Raw genomic sequence first — 14,572 nt, 5'->3', positions numbered from 1 at the left:
GCTTGCCTCCCGCCTCCTGCAGTTTAACCAGAAAGTTCCCTAGGCCCAGGCATCAGGAGTGCGTGCAGGCGGCTCCAGGCTGGGCCTGGCCTCGGTCCCGGGCAGCGTCCAACGCGGACATGTTGCCAGATGCCGGGATCCGCAGCGGGAGCCGGCGTGCCCAGCCGGGAGAGCCGGGCTGAGAGCCTCTCCTGCCCTGTGAGTGGGGGTGGTCAGGCCACAGGCCACGCTTGCAGAAGGGCCTCCAGCTGGAGGCTGGCGCCTGTGGAGGAGTCTACTGAGGAGGTGCCTTGAGCCCGAGTTCCCTCTATCCATTCATTACACAGCAGCGGGTGTGTGTGTGTGTGTGTGTGTGTGATTGCAGCACAATGACTAGCCCACTCTCCTTTGTGAGTTTAGGCCTAGAGGTGCCCAGGTGTTCCCTGCACGCTGAGCTTCTGTGCTGTCAGCAGCCTGCCAGCCCCTCCCCAGCCCCTGCCAGCCCCGCCAGCCCCTGCCAGCCCCTCCCCAGCCCCTGCCAGCCCCGCCAGCCCCTCCCCAGCCCCTGCCAGCCCCTCCCCAGCCCCTGCCAGCCCCTCCCCAGCCCCTGCCAGCCCCTCCCCAGCCCCTGCCAGCCCCTCCCCAGCCCCTGCCAGCCCCTCCCCAGCCCCTGCCAGCCCCGCCAGCCCCTCCCCAGCCCCTGCCAGCCCCTCCCCAGCCCCTGCCAGCCCCGCCAGCCCCTCCCCAGCCCCTGCCAGCCCCTCCCCAGCCCCGCCAGCCCCTCCCCAGCCCCTGCCAGCCCCTCCCCAGCCCCTCCCCAGCCCCTGCCAGCCCCTCCCCAGCCCCTCCCCAGCCCCTGCCAGCCCCTCCCCAGCCCCTCCCCAGCCCCTCCCCAGCCCCTGCCAGCCCCTCCCCAGCCCCTCCCCAGCCCCTGCCAGCCCCTCCCCAGCCCCTGCCAGCCCCTCCCCAGCCCCTCCCCAGCCCCTCCCCAGCCCCTCCCCAGCCCCGCCAGCCCCTGGGGTGTCAGAGCTTTGTTTTGACTGAACAGGAACCGGCACTGTGGGTCTGACTTTGAGTGCAGGTGACCATCCAGTTTTGCCTAGTCTGTTACTGGTGTTTGTACACTTTTCCATCTTGCATTTGGATCGCTTGCCTTGTGTCTCCTGACATTGGTCTCTCAGATGTGTAATTTCAGAGGGACGCTGGTCTTTGGTCAGCCTCTGCAGACGGGACTGCAGGCCTGGTTGCCGTGAGGACTCTGCCAGCTCGTGTCCCGAAGCTGCCAGGTGGCGCGGCGTTCACAGTGGGGAGCTGATGCGGCCTTGAGAGGGTTCACACCTGGCCAAGCCTACTCAAGAAGCGCCTGCCGCTCAGTATGTCTGTCCTTCAGGCCTGAGACACTGAATCTTCCTTAAGGGATCCTCTGTATCCTGGAGGCTTCCTCCCTCCCTCCCTCCCTCCCTCCCTCCCTCCCTCCTTCCCTCCCTTTTCCTCTCTCGCTCTGTCTTTCTCACTCTCTCTCTCTTTTCGTGTGCCAGTCCTGGGGCATGGACTCAGGGCCTGGGCGCCGTCCCTAAGCCTTTGTGCTCAAAGCTAGCACTCTACCCCTTGAGCCACAGCAGCACTTGTGGCTTTTTCTGAGTAGTTTATTGGAGATGCGTCACATTTCATGTGCTTTCCTCACTGGGCTGTCTTCTGAGCTTCAGATCTCAGCCTCCTGAGTAGCTAGGATTACAGTTGTGAGCTATCTACCAGCCTCCAGCTCCTAGAAGTGTTCTAAAAGCTCAATTTTCATTTGTTTGTAACTTGCCTGAGATTTACTGTCACGCTGTCCTTCCCAGGAGCCAATCTGTGCGCTTGGGATGGTGCATTGAACAGTCCCTTCCTCCCACTACCCAGGCCGCAGCACCAGCTCCGTCCAGGCCAAGGTGGGCAAGGCAGAGGAGGTCCACTAGGGGGCAGGAGAGAGGTGTTGGAGAGGACCGAGGAGACCCACAGACAGGATCAATTCTTATCCCAGTCGTCAGGATTAACTCAGTTTAAACTCTGCAGCAGTGCCTCCCAAAGCGTGGCCCCAGGGGTCTGTGTGGCTAGATCAACATCCTAACACGGCGAGGTGCCTTTGCATCCCCTTCTCTGCAGAAGCGGAGTTACTAAGCATGAAAGCCAGGATGAGAACACAGCGACCTTCCATGCAGATATTCTAGTTTTTCTATGAGGGAGAGTGGCAGCAGTGTAAACAGAGCCAGGTGTTCTGGAATCCCGGCCCTCGGGAGCTGAGCCTGGTGGACGGAGAGCTTGAGCTATGGGCCTGCAGTGGGACCCGGTCTCAGAAAACCAAAACTAAACCGGAAACCAAATAAATGCTATTCTTCATTAAAGTTTTGTTTTGCAAAAGAGCTATTTTAATAAAATGATGCAAACACACGATGCTTTTGTTCTTGTTTTGTGTCTGTGTGCCAGTTCAGGGGCTTGAACTCAGGCTCTTAAGCTCTTACTTGGCTCACTTGAGCCACACCTCCACTTCTAGCTTTTTGCTGGTTAATTGGAGATGAAAGTCCCACCGTTTTTCTGCCTGGCTGGTTTCAAACTGACATGCTCAGATCTCAGCCTCCTGAGTAGCTGGGGTGACACCCTGAGCCACCCTGGCTGAGGTTTGTTTTTTAATTGCTACTATAAAGGTGGTGCTCTGAGGGATTACAACCAACTAAGTCAGGTAAAAAGTACATTTCACCTCTTCCTTCACACACTCCTAGTTTTTCTAATTCTGTTCCCTCCCACAAGTTGTGTAATTCATTTAATGTTTATTATTTTTAAAGGACTTGGTACATAATCGTTTTTTTATTTCTGAGTCATAATTTCTAACCAGGGTAGAATAACCACAAAAAATGAAAAGTGTTTGAGGGTCCTTAGGAGCCTGTACGATTGATTGAAAGGGGTTCTGAGACCGTTGTCTCCGCAGGCTGCTGGGGGCCAGATCACCACAAGGGGGCAGTAGGTCCCCCGCAGGCTGCGGTAGGGCCTCGCGGTGCCTCCCAGCAGGCCTGGGCACCCTCTTCTGCCAGTCTCTGGCTTGGTCATGAGAGAGGCATGGCCAGGCCTCTGTGCAGGAGGCTCGGGCCCCTGCGGGCTCCAGTGAAGCCTGGCCTTTTGGTCCAGAGGCTGGGTTCTGGAAAGTGCACATTCACTCTGTGTGGCATGGACCTGAGGGGAGCCGAGTCTGCCCACGCGGCTGTGGAAGTCACCGCCTTTGTCCGCCAGGCAGGGAGCGGAGAGCCCTGCGCTAGTCTGGAAATTACCACTGCCCACGAGAATGAGGTGTAAGAGAGCAGGCAACCTCTCCTGGCTCCCCGCTCTTCCTGTGTCCCTGCCTTGTGATGAGACTCACCAGAGGCTGCGTTGACGGGCTGTCTGCTCTACACTGTGAACTAAATGAACCTTTCTTTAGAAAGTACCCAGGCTCAGACATCTTATTTCAGACCAAGATGTCCACTCACTTTGATTTGCAGCTTCGTGTTTGGTCTGCCTGTGCCGTCTCTCCGTTGTGCCACACCATGAGACCAGACATGCCGACTCCTCCCGACAGCCCGAGATTCTGTGTCCTAATTTTTGGTGAGAATCAGACTATCCCCAGCTCTCAGGTGCCCGGCCTTTCTGTTGCTTTCACCTTACAGCTTTCCCTGGCTGTGAGAGTCAGAGCCAGAGTGCTGCTTCTCAAGACACAGGATTTAGTAGAAATTACATTTCAATTTTCGTAGGTCGGTAAGAACATCATTGGTGAAGGAGGGTCTTGCTGACGACACCCCATCCTCAGCCTGGATGAGTTCAAACGGCTTGAGGTTGGCAGAAGAAATAGTAGAGAAATAAATAAATCTTGTAAACAATTTCAAGTTCAGAGGGCAATCCAGAAGGGATGGAGAGAGGAGGAGAGAAGGGAAATGGGAAGAAGCAGGACAATTCTGGGAGTCAGCCTACAAGAAGTCCCACCAGGACAGGATAGAGGGCTTGGAGATGCGCAGCTCCTGGCCTGCCGCTGAAGGGGCAGGCATGGTGCAGGTCAGGGACCGCACACGGCCCCAGCAGATATGAGCTCACAGTCAGACGGCTGTGTAGTGTGTTTGTCAGTTTTGATCACTGTGACAAATACCTGAAGAATGGAGGAGAGGTCGAGGCTTGGTCAGAGGTCTCAGGCCACCATTGCCTGGTGCATCCGTCCCTAAGGACTGGTCCAGAGGCAGCTGCAGAACCTCACGGCGGCAGGTGTGAGTGGCAGCCAGGGAGCAGAGTGCTTGGTGGAGCAGGTGTCCTCCTAACTCTACTCGGTCTATGGGAGGGTGTTCCCTGCCTGGTTAATTAAGCTGGAAATGCCTCACAGACACCCAGAAGTCTCCTTTACTAACCTATCTGCCTCTTAATCCAGTCAGGCATACAGATCCAAACTAGCAGCTCTGAGCCTCCATCCCTGAGCCACCTCTGACCCTTCAGGAGCTGCCCAAACTTTTGAGGTGCATTGGAGACTTTCATGGTTGTGAAATAGGTCTTTTTATTCCTTTTTTTTTTTTTTTGGTCAGTAGTGGGGCTTGAACTCTGGGCCTGGACACTGTCCCTCAGCGCTTCAGCTCAAGGTAAACGCTTTACCACTTGAGCCACAGTGCCACTTCTGGTTTTCTAGTGGTTTGTTGGAGATAAAGAGTCTCACGGACTTACCTGCCTGGGCTGGCTTTGAACCGCAATCCTCAGATCTCGGCCTCCTGAGTAGCTAGGATTACGAGTATGAGCCACCGGCACCTAGCGAATAGGTCTTTTTTTTCCTGGTTGGTTATGGGGCTTAAACTTGGGGCCTAAGCACTGTCCCTGAGCATTTTTGCTCACAATTAGCACTCTACCACTTGATCCACAGTGCAACTTCCAGCTTTCTAGTGGTTAATTGGAGATAAGAGTCTCATGAACTTTCCTGCCTGGGCTGGCTTTGAACTGTGGTCCTCAGATCTCAGCCTCCTGATTAGCTGGGATTACAGGTGTCAGCAACCTGGCTGGAATAGGTTTTGTTTTTGTTTTTTGGCAGTTTATTCAACTTACAGTGAAGCTTTTTTCTTTCGTGCCAGTGCTGTAGCTTGAACTCAGAGTCTGGGTGCTTCCCCTTAGCTTTTTCACTCAAGGGTGGCCACGTACAGCTTTTTTTTTTTTTTTAATGTGGTGCTGAGGAATCGAACCCAGGGCTTCATGCATGCTAGGCAAGCACGCTACCACTGAGCGACCTTCCCAGCCCAGGAATGGATCTTTTTGAGAGGAGAAGGGTACTGGGATTTGAGCTCAGGGTCTACTTTGTTTTTCTCCAGAAGTCCTCATATTTTTGCCCACTGGCCTCAAACTGAGTTGCAATCCTTCTCTCCTAAGTAGCTTAGAGTAGAAGGTGAACAAACTTTATTTAGAAAGGCTTCAGTTGGTACCGCACGGTCATGGTAAAAGAACACTACAGCTTGCTTGTATCATGACATAAACTTGGGAATGAGGTAGGTAGGTTAGGTATCGGCTTCTTAAAACAAGGCCCAGAGAGGTTATGTCGTGTGTCTGGGCCGGTGGAGGGGCCGGCTCTGGCCTGTCCTCCGGCTGTCTGGCCCCTCCCCCGCTCCCCAGGTGCCCAGTGCTTCCACACCTCAGGGCTCTGCTCCGTCCAGGAACCCTGATGCAGAGTCGGAGCCCTCGGCACTGAGCTCAGGGAGGCGTGCTGGAGCAAGGGTGTGACCGCTGCCATCCAGGAGCAGATCTCCCCTAGCAAGGGGCGCCGGCGATCAGCAAGTTCACCAACAAGCCGATCAGCCGTCATAAAGATACAACCTGGTGCTTACATAGATAGTATATGGGTCATTCGTCTGCTGTCAGGTTTTCTTTGTTTCCACCCAAGATTTCAGCCCCAAACAGCAGAATGGATTGAAAGCGGGGAGCCGCTGGGGCAGCGGGCAGCCTGGTGCAGAATCTCCCCCCGTCCCCCCCTCCTCTCTCCTTCAGGAGAGGACAGCAGTCCCGTGTTGACTGACACGGGCAGGCGGTGTCTCCACGGCACAGTGCCACCAGGCAAACCCTGAGATAAAAAGTCATAAATAGACCGGGAGCCTGAGCCCCAGCCAGCTTCGGTGTCCTTGGGCTGGAGGGCCCACAGGCCTGGTCCCAGGTGGGGGCCAAGGGTACAGAGCAGCTGCTGTGGAAATTTCCATGAGCTTCCACCCCCTCTGGGAGTCCCTGAGTACAAGGAGGACGTGGTTTACGAAAGAGGCAGAAGACATGGACCCTGCTGCTGGCCTGGGCCCCGGGAGCGTCCCGCAGCGCCTGCCAGGAGCACAAAAGGACAAACAGGTCTCAGAGCCTTACAGCAACGCTGTAAATAAGGTCAAGGCACGCAGCCGCTGTACCCTCAGACCAGCTCCCCTCCCATCGCCTTCCACTTGTTCAAATTAGATCAGCCCCTCTAAGGAGAACCTGTGGACGAACACTTCCCCTACAACTGTCTCTACTCACAAAGAGATCCCAAACAGCATGTTCATTTCTAACAGGAAAAATGCTTGCAGCACCTAATATACAATATATCATTCCCTGGAATACTCTTAGGAACTCAGGTTAAGTTACAAAATAATTTAAGGCATAAATCAATGAAAAGCCGGAAGAGGAGAGGGGGAAGGTGTCCGTGGGTGGTGGAGCACTTGCCTATCCTGTGCGTGACCTGGATTCACCCAGAGCTGCCAAAAATGATTAGAAAATGCCAGTTCCGTGTCTTCTCAATTGTTACCCGAAGCTTGAAGTCAGATGAGGGCTCGGGTCTCAGGAACCTGTGCCATGCACACGGGTATGAACAGATGCGCACTCCTGTCTAGAGTGCAGTTGTGCACATGCAGTACGGATGTAGGTGTGTTGTGTGTGTATACTATGACGCTCCTGCGTGAGCATGCACGTGCATGCGGCACGAGGCACGCAGCTCTGTTTAGGGAGCACTGAGGACTGACGGAGGAGGAGTGGGAGGTGAGTGAATGCTTGCAGGCAGGATGCAGGAGTGTCTGGCAAATCGTGGCATCTCCAGTTCACTTCTGCTTCCCGAGCCGTGTCATAGGTTTCCCCTAATGAGTCAATGTAGAATCAGGACCGGAGCCGACAAAGAGCTGGGTGGGGGAGGAGTGTGGTGAAGAAGATTGCGGACCTGAGTGTGTCTGTGGTGTTTGTTTTCCGGACAGAAACCCAGGGCCGTGGCATGCTAGGCAAGCACTGTGTCTCTGAGCCGCGTTCTGAAGACTTGGATTAGCGTGTTTGTCTCAGGATGCGTTCACAGGTTATTCCCTGTGCTTTGCTGTATATAAAGTATGTCCTCCATGAAGCCCTGAAGTGTGAAGGTCTAGATGCACTGTGGCTTCATCCTTGTGCTATTGTGTGTTGGAATTACCCTGAAGGAGATGAGCTGATTTGAGGGGACTGGGACCAGCCCACACCTAATAAAGGGGCCAGGCCCCCGGAGCCTCTCCTGTGGGTTGGAAGCCTGGGTGGTAGCAGGATTAATCAGCTCTAATTGTGCAGTCAGCTAATTACCAGCATTAGGAATCCTTTAAGTCACACAGCGGGAGGCTGTGGAAAGGTGGGGCGCTGGGCTCCAGATGGGCCCCTCGCTCACACTGGGGATTTAGGATGGGATTCTCGGGGCTCTGCCCAGTGGCCCAGATGCCAGGCTGGAAAACAGGGGAAGCAAGAGCAAACGAATCAAAAGTGTGCGGGGGAGGGGGCTGGGGAAGGAGACGGGGTCACTCACGGAGCCCCAGGGGAAAGGTGGAGGGCGCTCCAGCACTGTCTCATTTAAACGAGACGTGTGTGCAGGCCTGCCCGCCGCGGGACTTGAGCCGCGGCTGTGTTGATGCAGGGGTGAGGCGGTACGGGGGCTGGGCTGGAGCAGGCAGGAGACCACGGAGCTGGGGTACTTCACTTCTGGGGGGGCAGGGTGGCCTTGAGCCTGCAGTCCTCCTGACCCCCTTCGTGGATGCTGGAATTATAGGCTTGTACCACCATGTCTGGCCACAGCATTAAAAAAAAAAGACAGATGAGTAATTAAGTGTGTGCTTTTCTTAGGGAAAGAGGGAAACGTTTGCCAGAATGTTAGGGGTGACGTTTTAAAATTGTTTAATACTGGACGTTTTAGGGCAAGGCGGAGGTCATTCAGTGCAGCATTTCCCAGCGCCGCTTTGTTAAGGTGTAAGGAGAAGTTGGTGTGTGTGAGCAGTAGTAGAATCAGGTCTTGTTTAGCAGGGCTGGATGGAGCCCAGCTTCTCACACCTGCTCATTTAAGTGCCGGCTACGTCCTCAGCCCGGGGACCTGCTAGAATTCTCGCTTCCTTCTACTCAGCAAGTAGAAGAATTGTTAAGAGATGGATTTTAGTAGCTGGCCCTGTGGCTCGGCGGGCAGGTGGAGGTGGGGAGAATGGGGGAGGGGCAGAAGCCAGCCCGGGCCTAAGCGACTTCCTGCTTGGGATGGCCCCTCCCTCCAGTGCCAGTGACTTTACCGAGGTGCAGTTGTGACTGGCACTGCACCAAAGGGAACAAAGACAATGCGGATGTTAAGGCGGCAAGGCGGCTGGAGCAGGAACAGGAGCAGGAACAGGGCAGCTGTACAGATGCCCTCGGGACATTCCTTCCAGAGCTCTGGAAGGTAGAGCTCTTCCACCTTAAATTCCACCTTAAATCCAGCCGTGAACAAGAGTTGCAGCTGGACGACCCTCTTACACTACTCAGAAATAAGGGGTGAAATGATCAACCTTTACTGTATTCTGCAACATGTGCAACTCCCGCAGACCTGGTCCCTGTGGGTCAGCCTGGCCCACATGGCGCGCTCGGGTCAGTGAGAGGAAATGACAGAAAATAAAGGTCCTTAATTCAATTTACAAGTCTTTTCAATATATGTATGGTAATTAGTACAATATTTTGCATAGAACATGAAATGTCCTGCACTGTTGGAATTACTAAGTAACAGTAACTCAGACTATCACTTTAATGTTCATGTTATATGACTTGAGTTATGCTTTGTCTTCGGTGCATCTGTGCGTCTACCTACTTAACCCCTAACAGTGGTTAGCTGCACAGAGAGGAAACTGAATCACAGAAAGCTTGGATAGTTCAGGACCATAGTTAGAGACGGGCAGAGCTGGTGTTCTAGCCAGGCTTCTGGCTCTCTGTTCATGCTCTTGTTTTACGCGTATTGTTACTGGAGCTTGAGCTCAGGGCCTCATGCCATTACTTTGCTTTGTAGCCTAGGCTGGTGTTCTTCCACTTAAGCCACACGCCCCGTTCCCCATCCTTCTGAGTGCTCATTGCCAGTGGCTGTTCCCAGTGCTGGGCTTCTAGCGGGGGACATACCCCCAGTGTCTGTGCTCACTGGTGCTCCATCTGAATACTAGCTGAACACAGCACAGTAGGTAATAAGAAGTACTAAGAAGAAAAATACAAAGCAAAGGCCAGGTATGGTGGCTCATGTCTGTAATCTCGGCTACTCAGGAGAGAGAGAATGGGAGAATACAGTTCAGGCCAGCCTGGCAAAAAGTCAGATGGCGTCTCGGCGGAGCAGTGTGGCACACACCTGCAACCCCAGCTGCAGCTCAGCGGCCGGACGGCCGAGGTGAAGCACTGAGCCCCAACCGGGCCAGGGTAAAGCCGCACGGCCTTCGCCGTTCATCATCAGCGCAGAAAACGGACCGGGGACGCGGCGCGAGTGGCCGAGGACGTGCCTGGCGAGCACGAGGCTGAGTTCAAACTCCAAAACACAAAAAAGGAAAATAGAGCAAGCTGAGGCCGGCGGGCTGGGGGCGTGGCGTGGCGGGGCGGGCGTGGCGTGGCGGGGCGTGGCGGGCGTGGCGTGGCGGGCGTGGCGTGGCGTGGCGTGGCGGGCGTGGCGTGGCGTGGCGGGCGTGGCGTGGCGTGGCGGGCGGGCGTGGCGTGGCGGGGCGTGGCGGGGCGGGCGTGGCGTGGCGTGGCGTGGCGGGCGTGGCGGGCGTGGCGTGGCGTGGCGTGGCGGGCGTGGCGGGGCGTGGCGTGGCGGGGCGCGGCCTCAGTGCGCAGGGGCAGAGCTGCGACGTGGGAGCGGGGGCGGGCGCGGGCGCGGGGGGGGGCGCGGGCGCGGGGGGGGGCGCGGGCGCGGGGGGGGCGCGGGGGAGGGCGCGGGCGCGGGCGCGGGGGGGGGGCGCGGGCGCGGGGGGGGGGCGCGGGCGCGGGGGGGGGGCGCGGGCGCGGGCGCGGGGGGGGGGGCGCGGGGGGGGGCGCGGGCGCGGGGGGGGGCGCGGGCGCGGGCGCGGGCGCGGGGGGGGCGCGGGGGCGGGGGGGGGCGCGGGGGCGGGCGCGGGCGCGGGGGGGGGCGCGGGCGCGGGGGCGGGCGCGGGCGCGGGGGGGGGCGCGGGCGCGGGCGCGGGCGCGGGGGGGGGCGCGGGCGCGGGCGCGGGCGCGGGGGGGGGGCGCGGGGGCGGGCGCGGGCGCGGGGGGGGGCGCGGGCGCGGGGGCGGGCGCGGGCGCGGGGGGGGGGCGCGGGCGCGGGCGCGGGCGCGGGGGGGGGGCGCGGGCGCGGGGGGGGGGCGCGGGGGCGGGCGCGGGCGCGGGCGCGGGGGCGGGCGCGGGGGCGGGCGCGGGCGCGGGGGGGGGGCGCGGGCGCGGGGGAGGGCGCGGGCGCGGGCGCGGGCGCGGCACCGGTGAGCACGGCAGGATGACGCCGGCCGGGCCCCGGAGTCAGCCGTGTTTTGAAGATGGAAGAATTTACGCCATCTTCCGCGTGCAGCTGACGTGAGGCGCACGAAGGGGCTCGGAAGGAAGGAGTGCTGCTTCTAAGAGGGAGATGCAGGGAGGGGGGCGCCCAGGGACGGGGCAGACGACGGCGGTGGGAAGGAGGGAGATGTCGGCGGACACGGAGGAACGACCACCTTGGAAAACTGAGGACAGCGCTGCCACGAGGCGGGCGGCGTGACGTGGCTCCAGCGGCCGAGGCGGGCGGCGTGACGTGGCTCCAGCGGCCGTGGCGGGCGGCGTGACGTGGCTCCAGCGGCCGTGGCGGGCGGCGTGACGTGGCTCCAGCGGCCGAGGCGGGCGGCGTGACGTGGCTCCAGCGGCCGTGGCGGGCGGCGTGACGTGGCTCCAGCGGCCGAGGCGGGCGGCGTGACGTGGCTCCAGCGGCCGTGGCGGGCGGCGTGACGTGGCTCCAGCGGCCGTGGCGGGCGGCGTGACGTGGCTCCGCCGTGGCGGGCGGCGTGACGTGGCTCCAGCGGCCGAGGCGGGCGGCGTGACGTGGCTCCAGCGGCCGAGGCGGGCGGCGTGACGTGGCTCCAGCGGCCGTGGCGGGCGGCGTGACGTGGCTCCAGCGGCCGTGGCGTGCGAGGCCTGGGGAAACGGCGTCTGCCATGGAGGGGCAGCTAGAGCTGAAACGCTGCACTTGTGAATCACCTCTGTCTGCCTGTCCACCGGCTCCCTGGAAAACCTTGCTTGCAAAGCTTTCTGTGTCAGAACTGACTTCTGTTCCCCTATTGTGAGTTTTTTTTTTTGGTCGGTCGTGGGGCCTGAACTCTGGGCCTGGGCGCTGTCCCTCAGCTCTTCAGCTCAAGGCTAGTGCTCTACCACTTGAGCCACAGCGCCACTTCCGGCTTTTATTTTCTGCTTATGTGGTGCTGAGGAATCGAACCCAGGGCCTCATGCATGCGAGGCAAGCGCTCTGCCACTGAGCCACCTTCCCAGCCCCCTGTTCCCCTATTGTGAAAAGCCTTTTTCCCCAGAGGACGTTTGTGGGGAAAAAAAACACATTCAGGCATGTGCAGTGACTTAGGGGAGTGGGTAGGTAGTTGGGTAATTAGATTAAGTTGGGTGCCAGGCAATGAAATGTGTGCACATCCTTGGACTCCAGAGGGCCGGGCCTGGCTCAGGGAAGAGCAGAGAAGGCCCTTGATTTTCACCTTCCAGTGACCTGGAGACTGGCAAGTTGGACGATGGGTTGAGGCAGACCGGTCGGCTGCCCAGCTGGAGCCAACAGCACCCACAGCCCTTGGCAGAGAACGGGGGACCGACTGGCTCCAGCACCGAGGAAATGGTGTCTTCAGCTAACAAGCAAATCCAGTAGAGCTCAAAGGTCACAGACAGCAACAAAACACGCCTCATGCACTGACTTAGAAAAGCCTCTAAACAAACAATAAAAGACATAGAAAGAAGCAACACCACAGGCAAGAAGCTGATTTCCAAAGGTGCCACACTGTTAGTTTAAATACCCAGTTTGCAACAAAAGCAGCAAGAAAGGCAGAAGAAAGTACAATCCCCACAACAGAGCAAAAAGGACACTGAACATGGTAGACAAGACTTTAAATCACAGGGCTGGGAAGGTGGCTCAGTGGTAGAGCACTTGCCTTGCATGCATGAGGCCCTGGGTTCGATTCCCCAGCACCACATAAGCAAAAAGAAAAGAAGCCAGAGGTGGCGCTGTGGCTCAAGTGGTAGAGCTGAAGAGGTGAGGGACAGCGCCCAGGCCCAGAGTTCAGGCCCCACGATCGGACCCCCCCCCAAAAAAAATTAAATTACATTTCAAATATATCCACAGAGCTAACTGAACCAAAATAGGAGAATGTCAAATCCAATGCTCAGCTCTCAGCTTCCCAAGTAACTAGGATTATAAGCATGGGTCCTAGCTTTGTATTTTTTATTTTCTCCTTTTTTTTTTTTTTTTAAATATGAACCAAAATTATAAAAGGGCTAATGGGCATATGTCCCGACCCGCAGGACTTCAACCAGGGCAATGAACCTAAGCGAGAAGGAATGAAGGGACAAGAGACACAAAGAAGGACAGCAAGACAAGGATTCTGATCAAGATGCCAATTTTTATTTTTCACACAAGGGTATTTATATGTTTGGACTTAGGGCGTGGTGCAAAGGTGGTGGTTAGTAGATTTACGGCGGGGTGAAAAGGTGGTCGTTAGTAGGTGCAGGGTGTTTGCTTTAGGGCGTGGTGAAAAGGTGGGATTCTGTAAACTCAGCCTCAGGTTGTTCCAGTGAGATAGTTAAGCCTATCAAGTATGAGAGACTTAACTTTTGGCTCCCAACAGGCATATAAAGAATAAAATGTAACTATGGCAACAATAGTACAAAGAATAGAGAATGGAATTGCATAGAAGCAAAGGTTTTGAAAATCTATATTGATATTTAGTAGTAATCTGAACTAGAATGTTAGTCCCCAAACGATCCTCAAGAAAGAGAGCGGCAGACGCTGCGCCCGCCTGCCATGGTTGGGAACCACCCTCGGCTGGCATGCTGGTCTCGGTGAGCAGCCTCAGGGCTGCGGTGGGGAAGCCTGTGTGTTGGCCAGCTTTCCAAGACGATCAACTCACAAGCCGGTGAAGGTGCTGCTCCTCGCGTTGGAGGTTTCAGTCCCTGTTGTGTGTTTGGGGCTGTGATGAGGAGGCCGCCATGGCTGCCTGCTAGGGCTGGGGGGTCATCGCCCGCCCCCCGCGGCTGGAGTGCGGACAGGAAGTGGGGTCCCAGTGCCCTTCGCGGACACGCCCCCTGGGGTGCGGACAGGAAGTGGGGTCCCAGTGCCCTTCGCGGACACGCCCCCAACGACCAGACTTAATCCTCCCAGGCCACACCTCCTACTCTCTTCCTTAACGTGCAGGCCTCGAGGGACATCGCTGCACAACCCAGAGCTCTCCACACCAGCCCACGGCCCCGCCCACACCCCGTCCACGGCCCACTCACACCCCGTCCACGGCCCACTCACAGCCACACCCCCATCACGGCCCTGCCCCCATCCCCATCCACGGCCCCGCCCCCATCCCCATCCATGGCCCCGCCCCCATCCCATCCATGGCCCACTCACAGCCACACCCCCATCACGGCCCCGCCCCCATCCACGGCCCCGCCCCCATCCCATCCATGGCCCACTCACAGCCACACCCCCGTCCACGGCCCCGCCCACACCCGGTCCACGGCCCACTCACAGCCACACCCCATCCACGGCCCCGCCCACGGCCCCCTTACAGCCACACCCCCATCCACGGCCCCGCCCGCTTCTTCTCTGCCCGAGGCCGCGTGGCACCCACGTCCACGTGCAGGGTCCTTCTTGGGCCACACAGTGACCCCCGAGGAGCTGAGGGAAAAGCGCGGCCCGGGTGCCCAGTCCAGGAGGGAGACACGGGAGGAGGAGGGAAGGGGCGCAGCGGCCGGGGGCCCTCCCCCCCCCCCCCCCGCGCCTCCCGGCCCGCCCCTCCCCTGCTCCGCGCGCTCCTCCCCGCCCCCTCCTCCCGCGCTCCTCTCCGGGCCGGCGGCCCAGAAGGTGGCCTTCCTCCCCACCCCGAGAAGAGGTGACGCGCCCACGTGGCCAGACACGAGGTCACCAGCGAGGGCCCGCTCTCAGTGCACACGCGCGATCCAAGGTCGCCTTTTTTCTAACCCTTGGGACAAGCAGGCCAGGAACTGCCTACTGGACAGGGCGGCCTCCCATTGGCTGTTGTTGCTGGGTCCTCGGTTCCTATTGGCTGTAGGATGCGCGCACGAGCCGAGCACGTTTCCCCGCGTCCTTCAGCGTTGGGCCGCGGACGGCGCCGCAGCCAAT

This window comes from Dipodomys merriami, unplaced genomic scaffold, assembly GCF_024711535.1.
Source record: "Dipodomys merriami isolate MVZ:Mamm:240054 unplaced genomic scaffold, mDipMer1.0.p SCAF_158, whole genome shotgun sequence".
Lineage (NCBI taxonomy): Eukaryota > Metazoa > Chordata > Mammalia > Rodentia > Heteromyidae > Dipodomys > Dipodomys merriami.
The sequence above is the reverse complement of the archived record's forward strand: the minus strand, read 5'-3'. Positions refer to the sequence as shown.